This window comes from Aquarana catesbeiana, linkage group LG01, assembly GCF_042186555.1.
Source record: "Aquarana catesbeiana isolate 2022-GZ linkage group LG01, ASM4218655v1, whole genome shotgun sequence".
Classification (NCBI taxonomy): domain Eukaryota; kingdom Metazoa; phylum Chordata; class Amphibia; order Anura; family Ranidae; genus Aquarana; species Aquarana catesbeiana.
Genome location: NC_133324.1, coordinates 476136056 through 476148617, shown reverse-complemented (window position 1 = coordinate 476148617; position 12562 = coordinate 476136056). Strand labels below are relative to the sequence as shown.

The following is a 12562-nucleotide window of genomic DNA, read 5'->3' as shown; positions in this document are numbered from 1 at the left end:
GAAATAGCGCCCCATCAATGATGCCAGTGGGAATTGTGAACTAACCGTGGTTGTATAGGCTTATGGGCCACAGTTTAGGAACCACTAATATACAATATCCTGTATTTACCTGAAACTCCTGTGGGGGACATCAGAAGAGGAAGTTTGGGCCCGCTGCATGCAAAAGATATATATATCTATATACACACACACACACACACACACACAGTGGGGACGGAAAGTATTCAGACCCCCTTAAATTTTTCACTATTTGTTATATTGCAGCCATTTGCTAAAATCATTTAAGTTCATTTTGTTTCCTCATTAATGTACACACAGCACCCCATATTGACAGAAAAACACAGAATTGTTGACATTTTTGCAGATTTATTAAAAAAGAAAAACTGAAATATCACATGGTCCTAAGTATTCAGTCCCTTTGTTCAGTATTTAGTAGAAGCACCCTTTTGATCTACAGCCATGAGTCTTTTTGGGAAAGATGCAACAAGTTTTTCACACCTGGATTTGGGGATCCTCTGCCATTCCTCCTTGCAGATCCTCTACAGTTCTGTCATGCTGGATGGTAAACATTAGTGGACAGCCATTTTTAGGTCTCTCCAGAGATGCTCAATTGGGTTTAAGTCAGGGCTCTGGCTGGGCAATTCAAGAACAGTCGCGGAGTTGTTGTGAAGCCACTCCTTCGTTATTTTAGCTGTGTGCTTAGGGTCATTGTCTTGATGGAAGGTAAACCTTCAGCCCAGTCTGAGGTTCTGAGCACTCTGGAGAAGGTTTTCATCCAGGATATCCCTGCGATTGGCCGCATTCACCTTTCCCTCGATTGCAACCAGTCGCCCTCTTCCTGCAGCTGAAAAACACCCCCACAGCATGATGCTGCCACCATCATGCTTCCTTGTTGGGACTGTATTGGACAGGTGATGAGCAGTGCCTGGTTTTCTCCACACATACCGCTTAGAATTAAGGACAAAAAGTTCTATCTTGGTCTCATCAGACCAGAGAATCTTATTTCTCACCATCTTGGAGTCCTTCAGGTGTTTTTTTTAGCAAACTCCATGCGGGCTTTCATGTGTCTTGCACTGAGGAGAGGCTTCCGTCGGGCCACTCTGCCATAAAGCCCCGACTAGTGGAGGGCTGCAGTGATGGTTGACTTTCTACAACTTTCTCCCATCTCCCGACTGCATCTCTGGAGCTCAGCCACAGTGATCTTTGGGTTCTTCTTTACCTCTCTCACCAAGGCTCTTCTCCCCCGATAGCTCAGTTTGGCCGGACGGCCAGCTCTAGGAAGGGTTCTGGTCATCCCAATCGTCTTCCATTTAAGGATTATGGAGGCCACTGTGCTCTTAGGAACTTTAAGTGGAGCAGACATTTTTTTTGCAACCTTGGCCAGATCTGTGGCTTGCCACAATTCTGTCTCTGAGCTCTTCAGGCAGTTCCTTTGACCTCATGATTCTCATTTGCTCTGACATGCACTGTGAGCTGTAAGGTCTTATATAGACAGGTGTGTGGCCTTCCTAATCAAGTCCAATCAGTATAATCAAACACAGCTGTACTCAAATGAAGGTGTAGAACCATCTCAAGGATGATCAGAAGAAATGGACAGCACCTGAGTTAAATATTCTTATTAAATTTTCTTTATTATAAAAAAATAAAAAATTTTATTACAAAAAATAGCCTGTACTAATTGCTTTAAAGCCTTGAAAGTTAAGGCAAACAATTGCTACACGTCTCAGTATTTACTGATTACTTATAATCCCTATGCATAAAACCAGTTTTAGAACAAACTTTTTTTACACCGACTGAAGCATTATTAGGAAATTCAATGTATAAAAAATTGGGTGCACTATTCCTCTAAATAATAATCCTTAGTAAAAAAAAAAAAAAAAAAATTGCTCAAATCTTGTGCAAAAATGTAATCAAAACCATAAATAAATATTTTTTAAAATAATCACGTCAAGTACAGATAAAATTCCTACATAAGAATCAAATATAGTTAGTAGATGTACATTGTAAAGTGCTTGTGAAAATAACAAATTAAATAATTAAGTGTACACTGTAAAGTGCTCATGCAAGTAAATAAAATACAAATCTCATGCACCAAAATAATTACCACACGCTATCCCCTGAAGACGTCATTTAATGAAACCGTTCGGGACTGAGCCTTTGGCAGTGATGTCATCTCACACGGCCGCATATCAGGCAGCGTGTGAACCTGGCTTTCAATATATTGTATGTTACTGTATTTTTCTTTGCTGTTAAGTATGAAACATTCAATAAAGCTGTGCAGTTTGCCCTGGTAATGCAAGATATTTGTTTTCTGCATACACGGGGCTGCTGTTTGGCTGATACTGGATCAGACAGTGGCAGGAGGCTGCTCTATGGCAAAAGTTACAACATTGGATATATTGCTCTGGAAACTAAGTGGCTGCTAATACCAGGCAGATAAGTGTATATGGCTTCAAAAGTGTAAGGCTCCATGTACATGGGATGGTGAGGCAAAGTCCTCTGAACAATTTTTTTTTTGACACCTTGAAAACGGCATTTGAAACGCCCGTTTAGCTGCGTTTGCATGCTGCGTTTGCGTCTAGAAGCGTTTAGTTAAGATAACATAAGACCCTCCCCAAGCTCAAAAAACAGTATTATTTAACTATTTCAGCCATTTTCTGAGACCAGAGTGAGTAGTAGCAGCTGAGAGAGCAGCAGTGTACTTGTATTTAGTGTGTCACTTGCCACAAGTTACGGATTGTCACTTGCCACACGTTGCGGATTGTCCACTTGCCACAAGTTGTGGATTGTCCACTTGCCACAAGTTGTGGATAGTCCACTTGCCACATCACCTGCCACAAGTTACGGATTCTCACTTGCCACGTCACCTGCCACAAGTTGCGGATTGTCATTTGCCATGTCACCTGCCACACGCTGCGGATTGTCACTTGCCACACGTTGTGGACTGTCACTTGTCACAAGTTGTGGATTGTCCACTTGCCATAAGTTGCAGATTGTCCACTTGCCACAAGTTGCAGATTGTCATTTGATGCCACGTCACCTGCCACAAGTTGCAGATTGTCCACTTGCCACAAGTTGCAGATTGTCATTTGATGCCACGTCACCTGCCACAAGTTGCGGATTGTCCACTTGCCACACGTTGTGGATTGTCCACTTGCCACGTCACCTGCCACAAGTTGCAGATTGTCCACTTGCCATGTCACCTGCCACATGTTGCAGATTGTCACTTGCCACAAGTTGCGGATTGTCACTTGCCACGTCACCTGCCACACGTTGCGGATTGTCACTTGCCACAAGTTGCTTGTTCAAATCTAACATATGGGTCAAATTCCAGTTATACTTCAGACAACAGCAATGCTAGTGGTGTATTGGATTGGATCAAGGGCTCATTAGGGTATATAGTCTTTGAATCATTGCAAGCAATTACAAGTTTTTAAAAATTTTTTAAATGGTTTTTCATCATTTGCCATCATTTTTGAGATTTTTAATGTAAAAAAAAATAGGGCACCTAACGCTTGTAAATGAAAACGCAGCTAAATGCTGGTACCGCGTTTAAGCGTCTGAAACGTGGAAATCTTTGGCGTCTGAACTCATTTTTTTGCCTTCAAAGAAAGGCTGTCAAATGCAACTGCCTAAAAAAGACTGTAAACGAAACTGTGTACATGGTCACATAGGATAACATTGAACGAGTTCAGGGGCAGTTGAGAAAAATGTCCAACTGCATCTGAATGTACGTTTAACAGCCTCAGTGTACATAAGGCCTTAGAAGTCCAATTCCTCTGGTAAGCAGAGGGTGTGTGTGTGTTCTATTTGGGTGATGGTGCACTGAAGTCCCTGTAAACAGCTTGCAGTGAATCAGCACAAGCTCATCTTATAACGTTTCCATTGTGCTTTTGGCAATTTACTTGGAATCACATTTTTTTAACTTTATTGTACAAGCACTTTATATAATTTCTGCACAATATTGTGGTTTGCAGAGAAGTTGGTGTTAATAGCCAGCAGTGAACTCTGCATATGATCCTTAAGATATATTATTATTTTGGTACATGAGATTTTTATTTTATTTACTCGCATGAGCTTTTTACAATGTAGCTTATTTAATTTATGTTATTTATTTGCACAAGCACTTTACAATGTACATCTACTAATTATATTTCATTCTTATGTAGCACTTTTATCTGCACTTGACACGATTATTTTAAAAATATTTTGGTTTTGACTGCATTTTTACAATAGGTTTAGGTACTATGGAAATTCTAAGTCTGGGAGACCCCAATATACAACAGAATCCAATTACATGTTTCTGAGAGTCAATGGCTAGTGCAAAGTATCCCCACAGCAACACAACTTTGGGCTCTCCAGCTTAACAGTAGTTGAAGCAAGCCTCACTTTCACCTGTGAAGAGAAAACTTCAAGCTCCAGGTTTGAGATGTCCAGTGGCAGTTAAAAAAAAAAAAAAAAGAAGAAGCCATCGCTAAAATGCCATGGCTGTCGGTGGAAACTGGCCAGGTACTAAAGACTAGTAAAAGGTCTTTTGTGATCACATGAGTAAAAATTCTAAGTGGGCCTTTCCCAGCTTTCATTAAAATTTATATCAGCATGCACCTCTGTATGCTGATGTGAAATCATCTAACATTTGTTTCCTAAAAAATAAAAAAAGTTTGCCTTAAAGTGATATTATTCGTATTGTATTATGACTTAACTGCAGCAGCTGTAACTTTTTTTTGTACACCGTGGAATCAGGTTTATAAAACCATTGGCGCAGGAGGTTTTTTCAAAATTTTGCAATGTCCAACGTGTATAGCAAATTCATTCATGTACACAAGTGCACCACACGCGCATGTTATTTTATAGTTTTTCATTTTGCACAATTGTTTTCGTGTACCTTTACAGCTATTACAATGGAGCTTAATAGCTTCCCCCCCACGTGATATTACTTTGGTGACAGGTACTCCTAATGGAGACATTACTGATCTTTCAGACCCCTGATGCCTTCATTGCACTCAAACAAATCTGACTGATAACGCAGTGTCCGGGATTCTCTTCTTTACCCCAGCCTGATGGTTGTAAACAAAAAAGTGCTCAAAGTTTAGCATTTGCAGATTTATACTTCACAAGAGTCATGGAGGAATGGGCTTGCCTCAGTCTGTGTCTGTTAACCATCTTGATGTGCTTTTCTTTATTTTGGTCCTGCGCTTCTACTGTCGCTGTGATTTTGTTTACACGCTGCTACTGACTCAGATGTGGTAGTTATGTCAGTGGCAGTAAAAAGATTTATAAGCAGAATGAGAATAGCAGGAATTTGAGTGTTTTGTTGATGTTTAACTGACCTGCTGAAATAATGTATACCATTTGAAGGATAAACCTTATGATGGTATCTGTGCTAAAAGCTCATCCCAGGGAGTCAAAAGCACCCTTGCCCCCCTAGCCACTGCTCACAAAAAATACATATTTATATATATACACACACACACACACTTTTTATCCAAGATTATTTGCCAGAAGCCACTATTGCACAAGTACAGTATACAGCACCCACCTAGACAACCATATCTGTAGCTGTCAGTTAAGTGGACATGTGAAACACAAGATTGCCTAGTAACTTGTTTGTGTCAACATATTTTAACTTAAAGACTTGAGTATAAAAGATCCATAAAATGGCAAGGCAAAGCTATAAAGACTTCTAAGATCTTGTGCTAAATGACTATAAACCCCAATGCAATTTCCACAGCAGAAAATAGAAAAAGGTCAACAGTTGACATCCGGTTGTAAAGAGAGTATCTAGCTAATTTTTCTTAATACTGAAAATTGCCTGTCACAAATGTGTTTTTATTTCCTATATAACCAGGCAGAAAGGCGGTATTAACCACCGATCAGGACTTAATGACCCCTGCAGCAGAGCTCCAAGCCAGTATCAGTCTCTATTTAGGGAAGCCTTATCTACTCTATCAATATTTGGTGCCCATAGATCTCACACACTGGACTAACAAACCAGATGAGGTAATCTTTCCAAAGCAGGGTTGAGGCAGAATACACCACAAAAGCAGGAACTGTGTTGTAGACCACATAAAATGTTTCATGTCTGTACTCATTTCACAATTACACTCAGGGATGTCTTTAATATTGATTGGACCCTGGGCAAAAAATTTCTTGGGGCCCCCCCTTCTCCATGCAGTTTCGCTCTCCACCTGCTCTGAGACATACAATAAATAGCAGCTAGACTCAAAATCTGTTTACTGAATCAGATCAGGCAGTGATTAGTTGCCAGAGGTTACAGTGTATCATTACACTCACTGACTGGTTGCTAGAAGTTACAGCACGATTTCTGCTCGTTGATTGGTTTCCAGAGATTACTGTACATCAATACTGCTCACTGCTTGGTTGCTAGAGGTTGCCCTACATCGTTATCCACCCTGTCAGTACACCTTTGCATCTTAAAACCCATGCTAACCTCTGGACCCCAAACCTCCCCCATCCTCTCCACTCTAACCCTCCACCCCTTTAACTCGACCTGCCTCCTCTGCTCATCTTTGCATCCAACTTCCTTACCACCATACATCCCCTCCTTTCTCACTTGTGCACCTCAAACTATAATTCATTCTCTGCCTACCACTGCACGCCCCACACTACCCTCCCCCCCTACTAATTTGCTTACCTTTGCATAACAGGCTGTTAGGCTTAATGACCACAGTTGTAGGCAGAACTTTCAAACATGCCCCTTTATCTCTCTAGTGGGCAGCATTCAGTATAGGTAATGGTGGATATAACCTCAGAGGGGCATGATATACATATGAATACTGCCACTATTTACATATCAATGCTGGTATTTACATGTAAACACAGGGTCTGCAGGTGAGTCATCTGTACACAATAGGGAGGAGCTGGGCAGCATTAGTACCAGACTAAAACTTCAAGAGACAAGGGAATTTAAACTGGGATAGTTGGCAAGTATGAGGCAGTTGCTTTGGGCCCCACAAGGACAGGGCCCAGGGCAGCTGCCCCTTTTGCAATACAATGAACAATAAAGCCTTTACAAAAATAGTCATTGGATTCAAATTGACGCCAACCGTTAAAAGGATGTAAGGGACCGATTTAATTACTTTTTGCCAACTGATTTCACACACATTTTATATATATATATATATATATATATATATATATATATATATATATATATATATATATATATATATATATATATATATATATATATATATATATATATATCTATATCAAAACTTGGTTGAGTTTTGATGGACTGAGATTAAAAAAAAAAATAGAACCCCTATCTGGTTTTTACTGCCATCTATTTGCCTTCAAAAATTACCTGGAAACAGTAGATCTGCAAGAATAGCACTTTAAAGTTTCTGTTACAAAGGCAACCTGTTGACAATGACAATGAGTGTAGGATTACATGGGTGCACAAAGGGAGTGGGGCAGGTCTCCATTTCCAGGAAGAGGAGCACAGGATGCTGTTAATCGTCCTGGACTCTGACGTGTTAACAGGTAAAATTTCTGCAAAGAATGGGCCCATAGAGAGAAGGCTAGAGTGTTAATCGGCAATGTAGGTTTGTTGCTTCACAGAGTGAAGTGTTTACTTTTCTTGTTTCAGAAGAACTTATTTGTTTCAGAACAAGGAAACAACTGTTAAGACCATCCACAACTGCAGGCATTTCTAGCTGTTATACATACAGAAGCTAAAAATGATTTAGCCTTCAAAATGCAGTCATATTTCTTAAATAGTTACAAGGAATAAAATTCACTTTATTTGGGGAGCCTTGCTGATGTGTCATTTGGATCACATTTTAAAAATGATTCAGACAATATGGAATTCCAAATGCCACATAAAATCCTGACAGCTTCTCATAATAAAACATTTTAAACCCCCCCCCCCCCCCCAAACTGCATAATAAAACTCAGTGGTTATCAATTTAATTTCAAAAAGATTATAATGGAAAGGCTTTGAGCATCTAAATAAAAAAGTAGTTTTTTTTTTTTTAAAGAGCAACAAAACTGCCAACGTGTTTACGGTGCTTTTTGGTGCATGCGGGTTGCTTTATACTGTGGAGCAAGGAGCGCGATTACAAAGGAATTGCAGTGCAATACACTTTGAGCCTTAACTTCCCAATCGGTCTATCAAAGTTTCAGAACCAAATTGCTTTGCACAGGGTCTCAAAGTAGTGTTAAACCCTCAGTGTTTTATTTTTAGCTTAACACATCAAACACCGTAAAATAGACATTCCCCCTTAAACTATTTGTTAACCACCTCAATACCGTGTACTTTTACCCCCTCCTGCTCAGGCCAATTTTCAGGTTTCAATGCCGTCACTCTTTAAATGACAATTGCAGTCATGCAGCACTGTACCCATATGAAACTGTTCTCATTTTTTCCACACAAATAGAGCTTTCTTTTGGAGGTATTTAATTACCACTGGGTTTTTATTTTTTGCTACAAAAAAAAAAAAAAAAAAGCATGTTTTTCGTTTATTATACATTTTTTTTTAAACATACTGTCACTAGTGCAGCACAGCATCATCATATAACGGATGTGGCGGTGATCAGGGACACTGACCGTTCGAAAAAAAAATGCAAGCATTTTACTGAATGAGATTGGATTCATTCAGTTCGTTTTGTTGTAATTAGCTGTGATTGGTCAGAACCAGTCACATGGTACAGATGGGGTGTGATTGGCCCAGCCTGTACCGTGTGATCACACTGACCAATCACAGCTAGCAACACAATTGTATGCAATGGATGGCTTGAAAGGAAGCCATTCATTGTATACAACTGTCATGCGACCTTCTGTGGTTGGTGACAGCAGTCACATGGTACTGGCAGCGGGCCGGTACAGTTATCAGTCATTGGCTGTGTCCAGTGGACACAGCCGGTGGCAGATTGCGCCACTGCATGGCCCGAAACTCTGCGTGGGGCGAGATCCGGGAGGACATCCTATTACGTCTCCCCCCGGATTGAGGAGAGGTTTCATTTTGCCATACGCCGTGTGTGGACTAGTTCACTCTGCACCAGGACAGTGACCAGTTCATACAACTGTATCATTTTGGGTATCAGATATTGTTCTTATGTCCAATGTATTTTTTCTACATGTATATTTATATCAATTTTCAATAAATTCATATGTTTTATACTTCATGTTTTGGTCTGTCTATTAAGGACCGTAAGGGGTTCTCTCCCTTGGCACCAGGTGTTTTTGCCATTTGTTTGATTTGGGTCAGACAGACCAAATCTTGTCCAGTCTATTCCTTCTCAAATCTAAAATGCCAAGATAGTAACCCTTTTTGGATAAAAAGTCCAAGGTTTTTAAAAAGAGTCATGGTGAGTTTTTTGAAGATGTAATTTTTTGTGACGACTTTTTGGAAAATGAATAAATTAAAGGATAAGTTCACCTTCTATAACATGTTACACCCGTATCCAGGGAGTAACATGTAACAGATGCAGCAGCCCCCACAAAATCCAAGGAGCACTTTCAGGCATTTTAGGGACATAAATTACACATCTAATTTCCTGACTACTCAGCACCAGGACAGTGAAAAACACTAACAAAACGACCCCACTTTGAAAAGCAAACACTGGTATTTTCTGAAAATATATTTTTTTTTACCACAAAGTTTATGGAAAATGCAGAAGTAAAAAGAATTTTTTTTTTTTTTTTTTACACAAAATTGTCAATTAAAAATACATTTCTAACACACATCATAGGAATACTTAAAAAAAATACACCCCAAAATACATTCTGTTACTCTGAGTGTGGCAATACCACACACGTGAGACTTTTTCACAGCCTAGGCACACAATGGGCCCAAAATCCAAGGAGCACCTTCACGTTTTTTTCATATTCAATTTCCGTACTACCCATCACACCCACAAAATAACCACATTTTAGAAAGTAAATACCCAAATTTTTTTTTTGTTTTTTTGAAGAGACATAATGAGTCTTTTGAAGACTTCTTATTTTTTTGCCACAAGTTTTCGGAGAATGTGGAAAAAAAACGATAATACAATTTTTCTTTTCTTTTACACAAAGTTGTCAATTTAAGATATTTCTCACACACAGTATGGCCATACTTCGAATTACACCCCACAACACATTCTGCTACTCCTCCCCAGCATTTGGACTGATTGTGTACCGCACATTGTATCTGGTGTATATCATACAAATCAACCAATTGTGTCAAAACGAATGTACTGTAATGGCCATCTCTGTACGAGTGATATAGCTTATTGTAGCTTCTCCTAAAGCAGTCCCAGTTCCTATAAGCTTAGCCTTCTGGTGTGGTACTGCCCCCTGAATGCCATGTTCACTGGCCATGAAGTACAGAAGGCTGAGGAAAATAAGTATATTTTCCTACAACCCCAGGAGTGCAGTTGTCTGCAAGCAATGGCTGGGATTGTTGTCTCACAGGAATGTCATCAGCGGGATGTGCTAATGGGTTAATTCAGGCAGCAGATATGGTCAGCAAACAGGCCAGGAGGCAACACTGCATTGGTCTGGCGCTCATCATCAGGGACACGATACCGACACAATGAACAAAAAAAAGGTATAAAATATATATATACATACATACACATACACACACACAGTGGGGACGGAAAGTATTCAGACCCCCTTAAATTTTTCACTCTTTGTTATACTGCAGCCATTTGCTAAAATCATTTAAGTTCATTTTTTTTCCTCATTAATGTACACACAGCACCCCATATTGACAGAAAAACACAGAATTGTTGACATTTTTGCAGATTTATTAAAAAAGAAAAACTGAAATATCACATGGTCCTAAGTATTCAGACCCTTTGCTGTGACACTCATATTTAACTCAGGTGCTGTCCATTTCTTCTAAACATCCTTGAGATGGTTCTACACCTTCATTTGAATCCAGCTGTGTTTGATTATACTGATTGGACTTGATTAGGAAAGCCACACACACCTGTCTATTTAAGACCTTACAGCTCACAGTGCATGTCAGAGCAAATGAGAATCATGAGGTCAAAGGAACTGCCTGAAGAGCTCAGAGACAGAATTGTGGCAAGGCACAGATCTGGCCAAGGTTACAAAAAATGTCTGCTGCACTTAAGGTTCCTAAGAGCACAGTGGCCTCCATAATCCTTAAATGGAATACGTTTGGGACAACCAGAACCCTTCGTAGAGCTGGCCGTCCGGCCAAACTGAGCTATCGGGGGAGAAGAGCCTTGGTTAGAGAGGTAAAGAAGAACCCAAAGATCACTGTGGCTGAGCTCCAGAGATGCAGTCGGAAGATGGGAGAAAGTTGTAGAAAGTCAACCATCACTGCAGCCCTCCACCAGTCGGGGCTATATGGCAGAGTGGTCCAACGGAAGTCTCTCCTCAGTGCAAGACACATGAAAGCCCGCATGGAGTTTGCTAAAAAACACCTGAAGGACTCCAAGATGGTGAGAAATCAGATTCTCTGGTCTGATGAGACCAAGATAGAACTTTTTGGCCTTAATTCTAAGCGCTGTGTGTGGAGAAAACCAGGCACTGCTCATCACCTGTCCAATACAGTCCCAACAGTGAACCATGGTGGTGGCAGCATCATGCTGTGGGGGTGTATTTCAGCTGTAGGGACAGGACAACTGGTTGCAATCAAGGGAAAAATGAATGCGGCCAAGTACAGGGATATCCTGGACGAAAACCTTCTCCAGAGTGTTCAGGACCTCAGACTGGGCCGAAGGTTTACCTTTCAACAAGACAATAACCCTAAGCACACAGCTAAAATAACGAAGGAGTGGCTTCACAACAACTCCGTGACTGTTCTTGAATGGCCCAGCCAGAGCCCTGACAAACCCAATTGAGCATCTCTGGAGAGACCTAAAAATGGCTGTCCACCAACGTTTACCATCCAACCTGACAGAACTGGAGAGGATCTGCATAGAATGGAAGAGGATCCCCAAATCCAGGTGTGAAAAACTTGCTGCATCTTTCCCAAAAATACTCATGGCTGTATTAGATCAAAAGGGGGCTTCTACTAAATACTGAGCAACACGTCTTGAATACTTGGGACCATGTGATATTTCAGTTTTTCTTTTTTAATAAATCTGCACAAATGTCAACAATTCTGTGTTTTTCTGTCAATATGGGGTGTTGTGTATACATTAATGAGGAAAAAAAAATGAACTTAAATGATTTTAGCAAATGGCTGCAATATAACAAAGAGTGAAAAATTTAAGGGGGTCTGAATACTTTCCGTCCCCACTGTGTGTGTATATAGATAAAAATTATACATGCTCCTTTCTCACTCTCTGGCTGCATTTCTGCAATTAAGAAATACTGTGATTAGCCCTGTACCATGTACAGTTATCACATGTCACAGGGCTGCTGTGATTGGCCCTGTACCATGTAATCTCTGTAAATTGGTCAACAGTAGTAAACAATGATCTCAGGAAATTATCTTGTGTACTAATGGTCCATGTGATCACTGATGGGCTACAACCAATTCTGTAAATTAAAGCAGAAGTAGGGTGTTATTACCCAATATAATCAGAAGATTTGTGTTTAGAGACACCTGGGTGCGGAGAGGCAGCCACACAG

General features: G+C 40.2%; 1 protein-coding gene across 5 annotated transcripts in view; it reads right to left on the bottom strand.

Annotated features, from left to right (window-relative positions):
* Positions 1-12562, bottom strand: part of PTBP3 (polypyrimidine tract binding protein 3) — a 256357-nt gene that overhangs the window by 28176 nt on the left and 215619 nt on the right. The gene's annotated exons all lie outside the window — the stretch shown is intronic.